This window comes from Odocoileus virginianus, chromosome 21 (assembly GCF_023699985.2).
Source record: "Odocoileus virginianus isolate 20LAN1187 ecotype Illinois chromosome 21, Ovbor_1.2, whole genome shotgun sequence".
Lineage (NCBI taxonomy): Eukaryota > Metazoa > Chordata > Mammalia > Artiodactyla > Cervidae > Odocoileus > Odocoileus virginianus.
The window spans coordinates 19,111,557-19,126,912 of NC_069694.1; the positions used below are offsets into that span (position 1 = coordinate 19,111,557).

At 38.1% G+C, this 15,356-nt stretch overlaps 1 protein-coding gene and 1 long non-coding RNA gene across 4 annotated transcripts in view; one reads left to right on the plus strand and one right to left on the minus strand.

Moving 5' to 3' along the window:
* RBPJ (recombination signal binding protein for immunoglobulin kappa J region) overlaps positions 1-15,356 on the minus strand; it is a 227,418-nt gene that overhangs the window by 109,004 nt on the left and 103,058 nt on the right. The gene's annotated exons all lie outside the window — the stretch shown is intronic.
* The window catches only part of LOC139030210 (uncharacterized), a 60,251-nt gene that overhangs the window by 3,074 nt on the left and 41,821 nt on the right, over positions 1-15,356 (plus strand). For both annotated transcript variants that reach the window (XR_011482493.1, XR_011482494.1), the window contains exons 2-3: positions 5,464-5,957; positions 13,424-13,529. This is a non-coding gene — a long non-coding RNA (uncharacterized lncRNA). The remainder of the gene's footprint in view (positions 1-5,463; positions 5,958-13,423; positions 13,530-15,356) is intronic.

Consider the following 15,356-nt stretch of genomic DNA (forward strand, 5'->3'; position numbering starts at 1 on the left):
CTCTGCTCTGACGTTGTACACTTGTATCGATTTCGCCTCCCATTCAAGGACGCATTTAAAAATTTTCTTCCCGCTAATCTTTTTTAGACTTCCCTGCTAGCTCAGACGGTAAAGAATCAGCCTGCAATGCAGGAGACCCCCGTTGGATCCCCGGGTCAGGAAATGCCCCTGGAGAAGGGAATAGCTACCCACCACAGAGTTCTTGCCTGGAGAATCCCTTGGACAGAGGAGCCTGGAGGGCTGCAGTCCATGAGGTCGCAGAGTCTAATCTCTTTTTGCCTTTTGAAGTAATCCCTATGTATTAGTTTCTGTTCCTTTTTTTTTTTTTTTTCCTTTTCTCCAGTTATATGACTTACTGGTTTTGCTTTCCTTCATCTTTTTATGTGATTGTTGAAATATTCATTTCGAATTTTGGATATCATTTTATCAGGTGCTTTAGTCACAACTCTTTTAAGTGCGTTCCTTCCTTTTGGATTGTTTGTCCAGTAAATTCCTGTTGAGATTTCTTCAATTAGGCACTTTTGAGATTGTCTTCGTGTGGTTTCTGTACCAGTCTAGCCTGGCATTATCTCAGAACTGGTGTCTTGATGACATCGTAGACCCGCAAATGAAAAATTAAATTGAGTTTTTGAATTTGGGAAAACAGCGACTCCTCTAATACAGAGTTCATATTCTGCTAGTTATACCGTGGACGAGAAATCAAGTTTTTGAATTGTTTTCAAGGTTATTAGTTGTGTGTGTGCATGCACATTTGCCTATTCATTTGATTAAGTAGTTCACAAAAGGAAAGAGAAAATTAAGAATCTTTAATGCGGTATCTCAGTGCAAAGCTAATTTGGATTAGGCTTGCTTCAAGAGAACAGTGCCCATGGGCACACATTCCTTCAAAGGAATCAAGCCTTTTTCCCAAGAAGGCATTACAGTCATGGTCTGGTCTAGGCTATTCATCTGATCTGGAACCATTGCCATCTAAGAGCCCTAGCCACAGAAAGTCATGGTAACCATAGTACCTCAAATTAGGACTCCCATTCACCCTAATACATGCACTACCTGTGTTCTTCCCCGTCCTAGTAAATGATATTCCATCCTTCCATTTAAGCCAAGAACCCTGGAGTCATTCTCATTTCCTTTCCTTCTCGCATCCAACATTCAACCTAACAAAATCTTGCTGGCTCCGCCTTCAGAATAGACTCACAGTCCAAACACATCCACACCTCTATGGCAACCGTCCCAGTCTAACCCATCTCATTTCTCACCTGTTGTCCAGGAAGTCTAATAACTGGTTTGCCTTCATCCATTTTGCCTTTTCTCAGTCTGTTTTCAGTAGACAATTCAGTGTAACTCTCTAGAACTCTCCAATGGCTTTCCTACTTTCCTCTGAGGCCTACTGCCCAAACCCCATACCTCAACCTCATCTCTTCCCCTTGCTCATTGAGCCCCAACCAGCATCGTTCCTTGTGTTCCTGGGATGCACCAGGCGCAGCCTCAACTCCTATCTTTGCTCTTTTCCCTAGATGCCTTATAGATCCTTCCTTTACTGCTTTCAGGTCTTTGCTTAAATGTCACCTTTCAGCGAGCCCTTCCATGACCCCCCTTCACAAAAGTAACTCTTCTTACTCCCTGTTCCCTCCTTCTTTATTTTTCCCATGGTCCTATTGTAAACTAACATGCCATACATCAGATCTGTGTATTGTGTCTATTATCTGCCTACCTCCCCCCATTCTAATCTTAATATAAGCAGGGACTTTAGTCTATTTTGTTTATTGTTCATACCTCAACCATCAGAACAATGCCTGCTGCAGGATAGATGCTCAGTAAGTATTTGTAGAGTGAATAGGATGTCTTCCACTTCTAGAATAGATTAGAAATTATTCCGAAGACTCACTAAGCCTTCTAGGCTTCAAAAGAATATCGAGGCTAGGCCAGTAGTGAATACCCCACTGCCATCTTGCCTGGGGAAGGCCTATAGAGCAAACACCTCTGTTAACTTTTTGCAAAAAAACAATTCTTACTCTTGAGTTAGGCCAGTAAGTGTGCCTACACTTACTTGAAGTGTTTCCTTTACTCTCCATTTTAGCTTCCCTCATAGCTCAGTCAGCAAAAAATCTGCCTGCAATGCAGGAGACCCAGGTTTAACTCCTGGGTCAGGAACATCTCCTGGAGAAGGAATTGGCAACCCACTTCAGTATTCTTGCCTGGAGAATCCCATGGATAGAGGAGCCTGGCAGGGTACAATCCGTGGGGCTGCCTGAGTCGGACACAACTTAGCGACTGAACCACCACCACCGCCACCAGGAAAGAAAATGCTGTTGGCAGGATGTAAAGAAACAGGCATTCTCATCTGTTGCTAGTGGAGTGAAAACGGATATGCTGTGCTTAGTCACTTCAGTCACGTCCGACTCTGTGCGACCCTATGAACTGTAGCCCACCAGGTTCCTCTGTCCGTGGGATTCTCCAGGCAAGAATACTAGAGTGGATTGCCATTCCCTTCTCCAGAGGATCTTCCCAACCCAGGGATCAAACAGACATGTCTTATGTCTAACCTGCGTTGGCAGGCGGGTTCTTTACCACTAGCACCACCTGGGAATCATAATCTTTATGAAAACCATTTTGATAAAACTTATCTCTACCTATTAATCCTACAACTCTGTTTCTAGAAATCTGTCCTATGAATATATTTACATTTGTGAAATTACCTGTACATGTAGTGTAGCATTGGTCTTCCCTTGTGGCTCAGCTGGTAAAGAATCTGCCTACAATGTGGGAGACCTGGGTTCGATCCCTGGGTTGGGAAGATCCCGTGGAGAAGGGAAAGGCTAACTACTCCAGTATTCTGGCCTGGAGAATTCTGGAGAATTCCATGAACTCGTCCGTGGGGTTGCAGACAGTCGGACACAACTGAGTGGATTTCACTTTCACTTTCATAATGTAGCATTAGTAATGGTAGAGAATACTGTAACAATCTAAATGTCAATCAAGAGGTGTCTTATTTATTAAAATATATATATATATATTCATAGAATCAAATAGTATGCATTTGTTAATAAGCAGAGGGTGCTTTTTATGTAATTACATGGAAGGATCACAAAGTTTAAAAAAACAAGGTGCAAAATAATGATAGGTAAATAATACTTATTTGCCTATATGTATCTAAAAGGGTTCTGGAAGAATACACGAGAAACTAATAATGACTGCTTCGCTGTAAGGAACTCAACTGTTGGAGGATATAGGTGAAGAGGTGGCCTATCTTGGACCCTTTGAATTTTGTAAAAGCACACATATTTTTTTTTCAAAATATAAAACATTTTAAAAGGGAAGGATGAAAGGGAATAAATGTGCAACAAGAAAAAAATGATCAAAGTGTTTTCTTTTTCCCACCTGCTAGAAAATTATTTTCTAAAAAAAAAGAAAATTATTTTCTAAAAGAAGTGATGTATATGATAATATCATCTCAGTAGAATTAAGAACTGCAGAACTGTCAGGACTTAATCCCGATCATCTGGTAACATTGAGTCCATTCAAGCAGCAAGTTCATAGTCCCTACCAGTCCATGTCAGATATCATCTTTCATGGTTTACAAAGATGGGTAGTACAGAGACTTCAGGGGATGCCCCAGATAACAGAGTACACAGACCAGTTGCAGGGTAATTTTAGGGTGGAGGCATGAGTTTAATGGCATTGGGGTACAGAGGAAGAAGCACCTAACTCTTGCCTGATGGGCCCAGGGAAACCTTGCAGAGATGACTTCTGAACTAAATCTTAGTGGAGTGGGAGTTCAGAAGACAGTAAGAGGAGGAAGCATAAGAAGCACAGGAAATAGCATATTCAGGCTCTGAGGTGTGAAAGAGCATCTTGTATTCAGGGGAACTCCAGGTGGTGCATGTAGAAGCGGGGGTAGACAACCTAGGCAGGGTAACTAGAACGACCTGGTAAAAAGGTGGTCCTCACAAGTTGGTAGGTTTCACTCCCTAAGACGCTGAATGAGTAAATCTGTGCTGGAGCCCAGGAATAGGTGTTTCTAAGAAGACTGGTCAAGGATTCTGATGCAAATTGTCCACGAATCAAACTTTGAGAATCTTTGTTGTAGGAGTTAGATGTAACCTTTCTTCAGGAGTTTCACATTAAAGGGAGCAGTGACATATAGTTCCTTGGTTAAAAATAATAAATGAAATATTTAAATATTAAGAAGAAGAAGTTTGGGGGCTTCAGTATATATCCCCCTGGAGGAGGGCATGAACCCACTCCAGTATTCTTGCCTGGAGAATCCCCATGTACAGAGGAACCTGGCAGGCTGCAGTCCATGGGGTCAACTGAAATACTAACCACTGCACAGCACAGCACCAGTATATATCCAGTAGATACGTGAGGCAAATAGTGGCAACGAGATGAGCACATTTTGTGAAGGGATCTTGTTTTGCTCTGGTGGTTTAAACATAACAGACGTTTCAACATTGCTTTCATTCTAAGGTTAAGTTGCACCAACTCATATTAATGAGACACACCAGGACACTGAAAATTTAACTAGGCAGCCCCATGACGGAGAATACTGGTTCTAGTGCCACATTGCATGGGTTCCAACTGTAGAACCTGAGACAAGCTATTTAACCTACCAATACCTCAGTTTCCTTGCCTGTAAAATAGAGAATAGCAGCTAATTCATAGGGTTGTCATGACGATTCAAAGTGTTAATTCTGTTGAAAGCACATAGAAAGATACCTGTAACATAGTTGCTATAGTAGTGTTCATTTTTATCACTGTTATTTTTTATTTAATAAATGCATTAAATGCCTTCATCTCATGAAAATTCTTGTGAAGCATATCAAAATGTCTTTAATGCCTCAATAATCAGTGTTAAAATAGCTAAACATAGAGATGATTTTATCCAGATTGATGTTAATTCATTTCTTTATCATACCCATTCAGATATGGCAATGTCATTATTATTATTTAATTTCTAAAAGATTCACATGTCAGAAAAGGTTAAGAAACCTGCTGTCGATGGCCAACAAGAGCCTCTGAGGATGTAAAACAGGGCTTGATGTGATCAGATTGTGGAGTGGCTGTGAGCCTAAGAAAATCTTCCTGGTAACTTGTTAGAAATTGAAAGCCTTTTACTTCACAAAAGTCTCTTAACTCGTGGTTTTCATTCATCCTGATGCCTCCCTTTTTAATGAAAGTATCCCTTTCATTTTCTACTGTGTGCTAGTTAAGGTTAATAAAATGTTTATGAGATTGAAAAAGTTTATCTTCCTTAAACACTATGCAAGTCTATAAGGAAAATAAACTCTAATTTTAGAATTGAAAGAAAGAAAGAGATCACTGAAAGTGAGTCATAGAGCAGGCTTCAGGAAGGTGAACTTGAGAAACAAAAATAAATATTTACCCTTTGCTTTCCAATTGTGTTTGATTTTAAATAGGATTCTTTGGCCCTGGGAATTTGATTTCTTTTTTCTTTCTTTTTAGGTCTGACTGAGTGACTGAACCAAACTGAACTGAAAGCAAAGCTTGAGGAGGGCATGGCAACCACTCCAGTATTCTTGCCTGGTGGAGAATCCCATGGACAAGGAGCCTGGCAGGCTACAGTCCAAAGGGTCACAAAGAGTCCCAGATATGACTAAAGTGACTTAGCATGCTTTCACACAAAACAAAGCTTAACATATGCAGCACTTCAAGAAAGTGAAAGAAGAAAAACTATAAACCATTTACTCTAATGATGTGATATGCAAATGGAACCAAATATACCTTTGGTAAGAAGAATGTGTACAAGTCGTATAATTTTCTTTTTATAATATAAACAAGATAAAGCGAGTAAACACTATCTATACAGGGACTTCCCTGGTGGTCCACTGGCTAAGCCTCCATGCTCCAATACAGGTTTGATCCCTGGTCAGGAAACTAGATGCCACATGCTGCAACTGAAGATCCCACATGCCACAACTAAGACCTTACACAGTCAAGTAAGTAAATGCTTTAAAAAGAAAAGAAGAAAAAAAAAACTACACAAAAAGTAACACACTATATGATTTGTAAAAGTTGCTCAGTCCTGTCCAACTCTTTGCAACTCCATTGGCCTCCTGATGCAAACAAAGAACTGAGTCACTGGAAAAGACCCTGATGCTGGGAATGATTGAAGGAGGGAGGAGAAGGGGCTGATAGAGGATGAGATGGTTGGATGGCATCACTGACTCAATGGACACGAGTTTGAGTAAGCTCCGGGAGTTGGTGATGGACAGGGAAGCCTGGCATGCTGCAGTCCATGGGGTCGCAAAGAGTCAGACACAACTGAGCGACTGAACTGAACTGAACTGAGTTGTGAAAAGTGAAAGTGAAAGTCACTTAGTCATGTCCGTCTCTGCAACCCCGTGGACTATACAGTCCATGGAATTCTCCAGGTCAGAATACTGGAGTGGGTAGCCTTTCCCTTCTCCAGGGGATCCTCCCAACCCAGGGATCAAACCCAGGTCTCCCGCACTCCAGATGGATTCCTTACCAGCTAAGCCACAGTTACCTGTGTATAAAGAATGTATTTGAGTTTTGATTTTCTAAATGTTTCACTTTGTTATATATCATATATTGTGGTTTTTTATTCCATGTTGAATCAATGTTGAAGAGTCATAATTAGCAAAACAGCTGGGTTAGAAAGGAAAAAAGCTTTGGACTAACTCTGTCATTGAGTCCTACCTCCACCACTAGCCAGCTAGCTAACTTTGAGCAAGCTAACCTTTCCTTATGTGCAAATGAGGAATGTAAAACCTATGGCTTACAACTATCTTGAAAATTATTTGAGATATTACATGAAATAACTGGGGACATAGTAAGTACTCAGTAAATGCTGTTTCTTTAGAAAATTCTACCACCCATGACAATGCTCAATTTTCTATTAGATGGACTAAGACTCTCTGCCTTAGAGATTTGTTGCACAGATCAAATCAGGTAATTACATAGATAATTAAATGGCAAGCATTATCTTTAAATAAGTTTATTGTATTTATTTGGGTTGGCACATTTATTTATAAAATTTGAGTATGGTTTTATAGCAAATCAATAGGGCAGAAAAAGACTCCTACATTTTCTCCCCTGGCCTGAGTTACTATTAACCTGGGGCATAAATGACCTTTATAAGTTTTTCAAAGAAAGCCTACTCAAAGGGTTTATTCTTTGTATCTGTGTTGTTTTGTGTCAGAGATAGTGTAATGATAAGTATCAGCTTGCAGATATGACCTTTGTGGCTAGCACCCTTGTCCAAAATAGACTAAGGACCAAGAAGATCAACTTTGGAAACAGTCTACTCAACAACCACTGACAAATAGTGAAAGATACCATACAATTACCATCTCGTAAAATACCTAGCTCTGTCAAAGACAGCTATCAAAGACAGTGGAGAATTCCCGTGAACATCATGATGAGAGTTGTACATTGTCACTTTAAAAATCGTCATTATGTCAGTATGTTGTATTTTTTATTTTAATTAATTAAAAAAAATTAATTATCATTATGTCAACCAATGGGAATTAAAGGAGAAACCTTGTGAAATGACTGCAGGAAAAAAAAAGATAATTTTTAAGTAAGCTATCAATAAATATTGAGTACAAATATAATTCAGTGCAATAGAAGAAATAGAAAAGTTTCATCTCGGTGTCATAATAATGTATTTAATTTCTAAAATGCATTAAAGAAATTCTGTAAAGGAATCCTTAACAACTCCTTGTTACATATTGAGACTTCCCTGGAGGCTCAGACAGTAAAGAATCTGCCTGCAATGCAGGAGATCCAGGTTTGTCCCTGGGTTGAGAAGATCCCCTGGAGAAGGGAATGGAACTCCAGTATTCATGCCTGGAGAATTCTATGGAAAGAGGAGCCTGGGGGATTCCCATATTCCAACTGGTATTGTCCTACAGGTACTTTTTTTCCCCTTAAATGGTTATTTAACAAAATTCTACCGTGATTAGCATTCTGTGGAAGATAAAATAAATTGTATCAAGGTGTTACTAATATAGTATCCCACTAGTGGAAAAAAACATTTCTTAAGATCTTAGCTGCAAATTGCCTCCCATCTAAGTACTTTGAGAAGATTTGGAAATTTATGCATGCTTTTTTTTTTTTCCCCCTTTCTCCCAGCTTTCAAAACCCTTGGCTTAAATTCTACCCTCAGAATTACTTCTGACTTCAGTGAGAGTTTTAAACTATCGTTTGGGAGGAACATTTGGCTCTTGCTTTTTCAAGTCTAAAGTTCTCCAGAAATGTTCTTATGAAATGTGAATCTGATTTTCATCATGCAGTTTTACCTACATAGCATCATATTTTCCTTCACCAGCAAACACTAAGTATTTTATTTTTAACTAGCAAGGCTATATCTTTATTTGCATGGTACTTTCCAAGTTTCCAAAATAGGAAACAAATCACAGAATCTAGGCCAAAGAAAAGGACTTAAGAACTGAAAGAAAACTTCTGAAAAACAGATTACATACAGAAGTGCTCAGTTTTATAAAACTCAGGATTTTTTAAAAGTCATATGCCAGCTAACATGCAGCAGAGCCGCTTTCTGTTTAAAGGGGTACTGTGATATGCAGTTTGTGAACTGTCAATAATATGATTAAGTCTACACCATCCGAAGCCTTCTTACAAACACTGTCTCAGTCAGTCCTCAGGACAAAGCCACAGGTAGACTCTCCGAGTGATCAGACTCAGAGAGCATCACTTGTACAAGTTATACTTCTAGAAGTGGAATTTAAGCTTGAGAGGTTTGTTTGGGCTTTTTTGCTACAGAAATTTAAATCATTATATTATTACAACCTGATAGAGAATATATTATGTCATATACTCAGAGGAGAAGGGGACGACAGAGGACGAGATGGTTGGATGGCATCACTGACTCAATGGACATGAGTTTGGGTAAACTCCAGGAGTTGGTGATGGACAGGGAGGCCTGGCATGCTGCGGTTCATGGGGTCACAAAGAGTCGGACACGACTGAGCGACTGAACTGAACTGAATACTCAGAGTATCAGATTATAGTTTTAAAAATTATTTATAAAAATATAAATTCTAAAGAATGCAGAAAGACTTATGTTTTAAAAGCCAGTAATATTACATATATGTATGTGTGTGTGAATCAGTCATATAAACTAGTAACAGTGAGTGGCTAAAGATAGGTAGCTGAGGCAGAGAGAAGACCTAATACTCTTGTGGATTTTTTTGCTATATTATTTTAAAAAATAATTCCCCAAGGACATCATAAGAAAAGAGCCTATGGACCCCTAAATATAAACACAGAAATGCTCAACAGAATTCTAGCAAACACTGAACAAAGTAGGAATAGAAGGGAGCTTCCTCAACCTGCTAAAGGCATCTATGAAAAATCCAGAATCAATGTCATTTTTAAACAGAAAAGACTGATATTTTCCCACTAACATGAGTAAGAAGACAAAGATTTCCATTAGAATCACTTGTATTCAACCTTGTACTGGAGATGCTACCCAAGCAATTTGGCAAGAAAATTAAATAAAGGGTATCCAGGTTGAAAAGAAGAATGAAAAATGTCTCTATTTGCAAATTATAGCATTGTATATAGAGAGAATTCTAAGGATTCCACTAAAAATGCATTAGAACTAGTCCTTTTGGCTATATAAGTTTGCAGTGCTATGTAAGTTTAGCAAGTTTGCTGGATACAAAGTCAGTATTCAAAAATCAGTTGTCTTTTTGGGACTTCTCTGGTAGTCCAGAAGCAAAGACTCTGTGCTTTCAGTGCAGGGAGCCTGGGTCAGGCCCCTGGTCAGGGAACTAGATACCACATGCCAAGACCTGGCACAGCCAAATAAATAAAATAAAATATTTTTAAAATGATTGACCGTAAAGAATATAAAAAAATCAATTGAGACAAAGATTCCATTAGCATTAAAAAGAGTAAGATACTTAGGAATAAATTTAACAGAAGGAAAGCTGTTCTTATACTCTGCAAACTATAAAATATTGTTAAAAGATAATTTTAAAGATCTAAATAAGTAAATGGAAATCCATGTTCATGGATTGAATTTGATCTATGGAATCAACAAAATCACTGTCAAAATCCCAACTGTACAGTTTGCAGAAATGGACAAGTTGTTCCTAAAATTCATATGAAGATTTAAGAAACCCAGAAAAGCCAAACCAATCTTGGAAAAGAAAAACAGAGGTGGAGCAGTTATGCTTCCCCCTTTCAAAACTCACTACAAGACTGTAGTCATCAAGGCTGTGTGGTGCATGTATAAGGTAGACATATAGTTCAGTGGAGTAGAATTCAGAGTCTAGACATAAACCCTCACCTGTGTGGTCAGTTGATTTCCATCAAGAGTACGAAAACAGTTCAATGGGGAAAAAATAGCCTTCAACAAATGGTGCTGGGACAACTGGCTATCCACATGCAAAATAATGAACTTGGGTTCTAAACTTCACAACATATATTCCAATTACCTTAAAATGGATCATAGACTTAAATGTAAAAACTAAAACCATAAAACTCTTAAAGGAAAGCATATATCTTCATGAACTTGGATTAGCAGTGGTTTCTTAGATATGACACCGATAAGCACAAGTACAAGAACAACAACAAAAATAAATTGTTCTTCATTAAAATTAAACTTTTGTATTTCAAAGCACACTCTCGAGAAGGTGAAAAAAACACCCCATAGAATGGGAGAGAATATTTGCAAAACGTTTATCTGATAAGGACTGATATCGGAAATATATAAAGAATTCTTAAAACTGAATAATAGGATAGCCTATAATAGAAAAGAATATTAAAAAAGAATGCATATATGTACGAAAACTGAGTCAGTTTCCTGTACAGCAGAGATTGGCACAACATTGTAAATCAACTATACTTTAAAAAAATTGAATAATAAAAACAGAAATAGTCCAATTTAAAAATGGGCAAAGGAGCTAAATAGATATTTCTGCAAATAAGACATGCAAATGGCCAGTAAGCACCTGGAAAAATATTCAACATCATTAAGTATCAGAAAAATGCAGATCAAAACCACAATGAAATACGATTTCATACCCATCAGGAGGGCAACAATCAAGAAGACAGATAATGGTGTGTTGTCAAGGATATAGAAAAATTGAAACCCTTAGGCATTGGTGGTAGGAATGTAAACTAAAGAAGTCATTTTGCAAAACAGTCTGACAGTTCCTCAAAAGGTTAAAGATAGAGTTACCATATGACCAGCAATTCTCCTAGGTATATACCAAAGAGAACTGAAAAACATGTCCAAACAAAAACTTGTCCATGGATGATCAGGGCAGCATTATTTATAACAGGTAAAAAGTAGAAGAAAAAAAAATGTCCATTAACTGATGAATGGATAAATAAAATGTAGTGTATTTATAACAGGGAACAGTATTAGGCCATAAAAAGAAATGAAATACTGATACATGATGCAATGTGAATAAACCTTAAAAACACACTATATGAAAGCAACAAGTCACAAAAGGCCCCATATCATATGATTCTGTGTATGTGAAATATCTTGAATAGACAAAACTACAAAGATAGAAAGTAAATTAATGGTTGCCTACGTCTAGAGAGTATAGGGTGGGGTGTGTTGTGAGTGACTGCTAATGGTTATAGGACTTCTTTGGGGATGATGAAAATGTTCTAAACTTGATTGTGGTGATTGTTGCACAGCTTTGTGAACAGACTAAAAACTATCAACTGAGCGACTGAACCAAACTGATTGAATGTACACTTTAAAGCATGAATTATATCCCAATAAAGCTGTTAACAAAAAAAGCAGAAAAAAACTAAAATTTAACTTTATTCAATTAGAGCGGGCTTCCCTTGTGGGAATTCCCTGGAGAATTGTATGGACTGTGCTATTTTCACTTTCAATGAGATGCTTTAAAAGTCCATATGATCATAACCTTTACCTTAGTCACGTGTGTGCTTAGTCGGTCAGTCATGTCCAACTGTTTGTGACCCCATGGATTGTAGCCTGCCAGGCTCCTCGGTCCATGGGGATTCACTAGGCAAGAATACTGGAGTGGGTTGCCATGCCCTCCTCCAGGGGATCTTCCTGACTCAGGGATCGAACCCAGGTCTCCTGCATTGCAGGGACCACCAGAGAAGCCCCAGAAAACTGGAGTGAGTAGCCTATCCCTTCTCCAGGGGAACTTCCTGACTCAGGAATTGAACTGGGGTTCTCCCACGATGCAGGCAGACTCTTTACCAGGTGAGCTATGTGGACAAATAACCAGTAATCTCCATAGGGAGGATAGTCATCACTGTGTCAGTTGATTTACCCTCTAGCTTCATAGTAGGTTTGAGATTATATTTCTGTCTAGGGTGATAGTTCTTAACATTTCGTAAGTAAACTGACCTTGCTTTTTTGTTTATTTGTGGTCTCATCTCATGGCATGTGAGTCTTCCCCAACCAGGGATCAAACCAGAGCTCCCTGCAGTGGGAGCACAGAACCTTAACTATTGAACCACCAGGGAAGTCCTCCGTTGCCTCCTTATAGCCTCTACTCCACCAAATACCCTTCAAGGCCCTGATGACTCAGTTTATCCCATTCTACTTTCATCTTATTGAATCTATTCCTCTGTTATCCATTGATTCAAAAAAGAAATGTTTCCTGAACACCCACTATGAACACCCAGCACTCTTGTAAGCTCCCACAAAGTCTGGTTTGAGCAAGTAAGACAAGATCACTGCCCTCGGGGACTTGAGTTCAAAGATGGAGACTTAGATAATAAAAGAATAAATAAACAAATGGGGCTTCCCAGGTGGCAGGCTGACTTCAATGCAAGAGACATTTGTTCGATCCCTGGGTCAGGAAGATCCCTGGGAGGAGGAAATGGCAACCCACTCCAGTATTCTTGCTGGGAAAATCCCGGAGGAGCCTGGCGGGATATAGTACACAGGGTCACAAAGAATAGGACATGACTGAGCAACTGACCACAAAACAAACAAATAAGGAGGACCATTTTAAACAATGATGAAAGCTAGGCTAAAAATTAAATAGGAGTGAAAAACGCTAAGAGGAAAGGGAAGTTGATTTTATTTAGATCAACTGCACTCTTAATGGTAAATTCCTTTCATTGTACTTAAACTGTTGGGAAGTACTTTAATTGTGTAATTCTCTTTAAAAGGTTTTCAAACAATACAAGTAGAGAGCAACAACATTTACAATTTTAAGTTCAATCTTTAGACTCTAGCAGGATGTGGATACTGAGGCCTTTCAAAAGTATAGACTTGGATATTTCTACCTTTCTTTGGTAAAGTTTACATAGGAAAAGGAAAGTGATGAACATTCAAATTCTGAATGCCTATTATAAATGGACAAGTCCTTACCATCCATTCATGTTTATAATCCATCTCCCCACAGCCCCACCCAACTCTCCCACCCAGTGCTGGGAGTCAGATGTTTTTATCTGTATTTCACAGGTGAAGGAAGTATGTTTTGACCAAGAACACCCAGGTCAGAAGTGGACAAACCAGTTTCGATGCCATCTTTTTGCCTTCAAGTCAAGAACCCTTTTGCTTATACCAGGTAACCTATAATTTCATGCCATTCCTACTCCTCCAAAAACCTTGCTTCTTCATTAAGAGGTTTTCAGTAAAAAAAAAAAATAAATAAATACTGTGAAGGGAGTTGGCGTATGTTTAAATTTGGCGTAAGTGTTTCAGCTTCATTAAAAAAAAAATCACAATATGTAACTTCACATTTCATTTTGCCTGTTAGGTCACATATTATGAGAGCTAATATTCAGAAATATCTATTTGTAAGAGGAGTGATCACTACACTATTTTAAAAGCCGTCTTAACTGTCCTTTCTGAGAAGTGGCTTGCTGTTTGCCAGGATAATGCAATTCCTGTTTGTATATTATAAAATTAGTACAGTTTATATGAAGAAAATCTTTTTCCTTTGTTCCACCCCATGAAATGATGCCTTTTCATGATGATTAAAAGCAAAACAGCCTAAAATGCTATATTAGTTCACAAAGATTTCTCAGAATGATCTATTAAAACTGAAACTGAAACGTTATGGAGGTGGTAAAATCTACTCACATTCAATTACCTATGGGCAAAAAAAATATATATATATAGATACCTTCAGTATCTGCAGTATCTATACCATGTGTTAATAATGATGGTGAAAATAGCTTGAAATTTAGGGTGAATCCTCTAGATAAGGATGTTCTTCTAAACAGAAGAGTTCCTTAGAAGAGTTGATAAATATGTATACCCTTACAGTTGACTAAGGTGTAAAATGAGACACGCTCAAGATGTTACACTAAATTTTGCTAAGAACATAGGAATCATTTTGAAATGTGACTGGTTTCCAGCTTCTTCGTTGAATTTCCCTCCCCTGCCCTGTCCCTAAATAGTTTATTTTTTCAAGGTATAAAATATTTATTTCACAGTCTCATTCCTATTTTGGAGTTCTTTTCTTTCATTTCTTTGGAGCTGGAGGAAAGTGTGATGTTTCTTCAGGACAGGTTGCATATGAGATAATACAGCTTTCTGTGTCTTATGTTTTACCCTAGGAGTCTAGATTTTAAGTACCTCTAAAATGATTAGTCTTAATTCTACTTCAATACATTTGACAGATTAACTTCTTTTATGTTTTTAATTTGTATTCAATAACTGCACTGGTCTTCCTGTCTCTAAAATGTGGATTTTCCTGACTTGGTCACGTTTTTTGGTGTTGACCTTTGTTGTTCTCCCCACAATGCCCTCCCACCCAGAATTGGCCTCCACTGTTAATAATCACCTAACTAATGTGTTAAACAACAGGCTTGTCAGGCATACTGCTTCGAACTTGAGTTTCACAGGAATTTTTAAGCCAGAATGTTTTTTCAAATTATGGTTATATTGAGCAAATATTTGTGATTAAGAAGTTCCTTTTTAATACCTCTATTTATTCTTCATTCACTGTAAAGGGCTTCATTTCGTTTGGAGGCACACAACTAGTCTGGAATTTAGCTTTGTCCATCTCATATAAATCCCCTATAGGGTTAGTAAAACTGCAACCCATAATCCCTTCTTTAAAAAAGTACACTGATTATTTGTGCTTATGTTAGTTCCAAATATTACAATAGTTTCTGGATTTTTGCCACATTCCTCTCTAGATAGTCATTTGGGAGACTTTGTTTATAATATGTGTCTTGAATGAAATTTAAAAATTACAGGACCACAGGATGTAAGACTCAGTTGTGGGTTAAACTTAATTTTTGCATTTTTTTTTCAAAGAGGCCTTACTTAGATTACAACAATAGCAAACATTGAATAGAAAATGAGAGAAGGTATGTTTTTTCCAGGGATTAGTGTTTGAAAGAATATAGGAGAAAGCACGGTATTTCCAAGGATTAGGGAA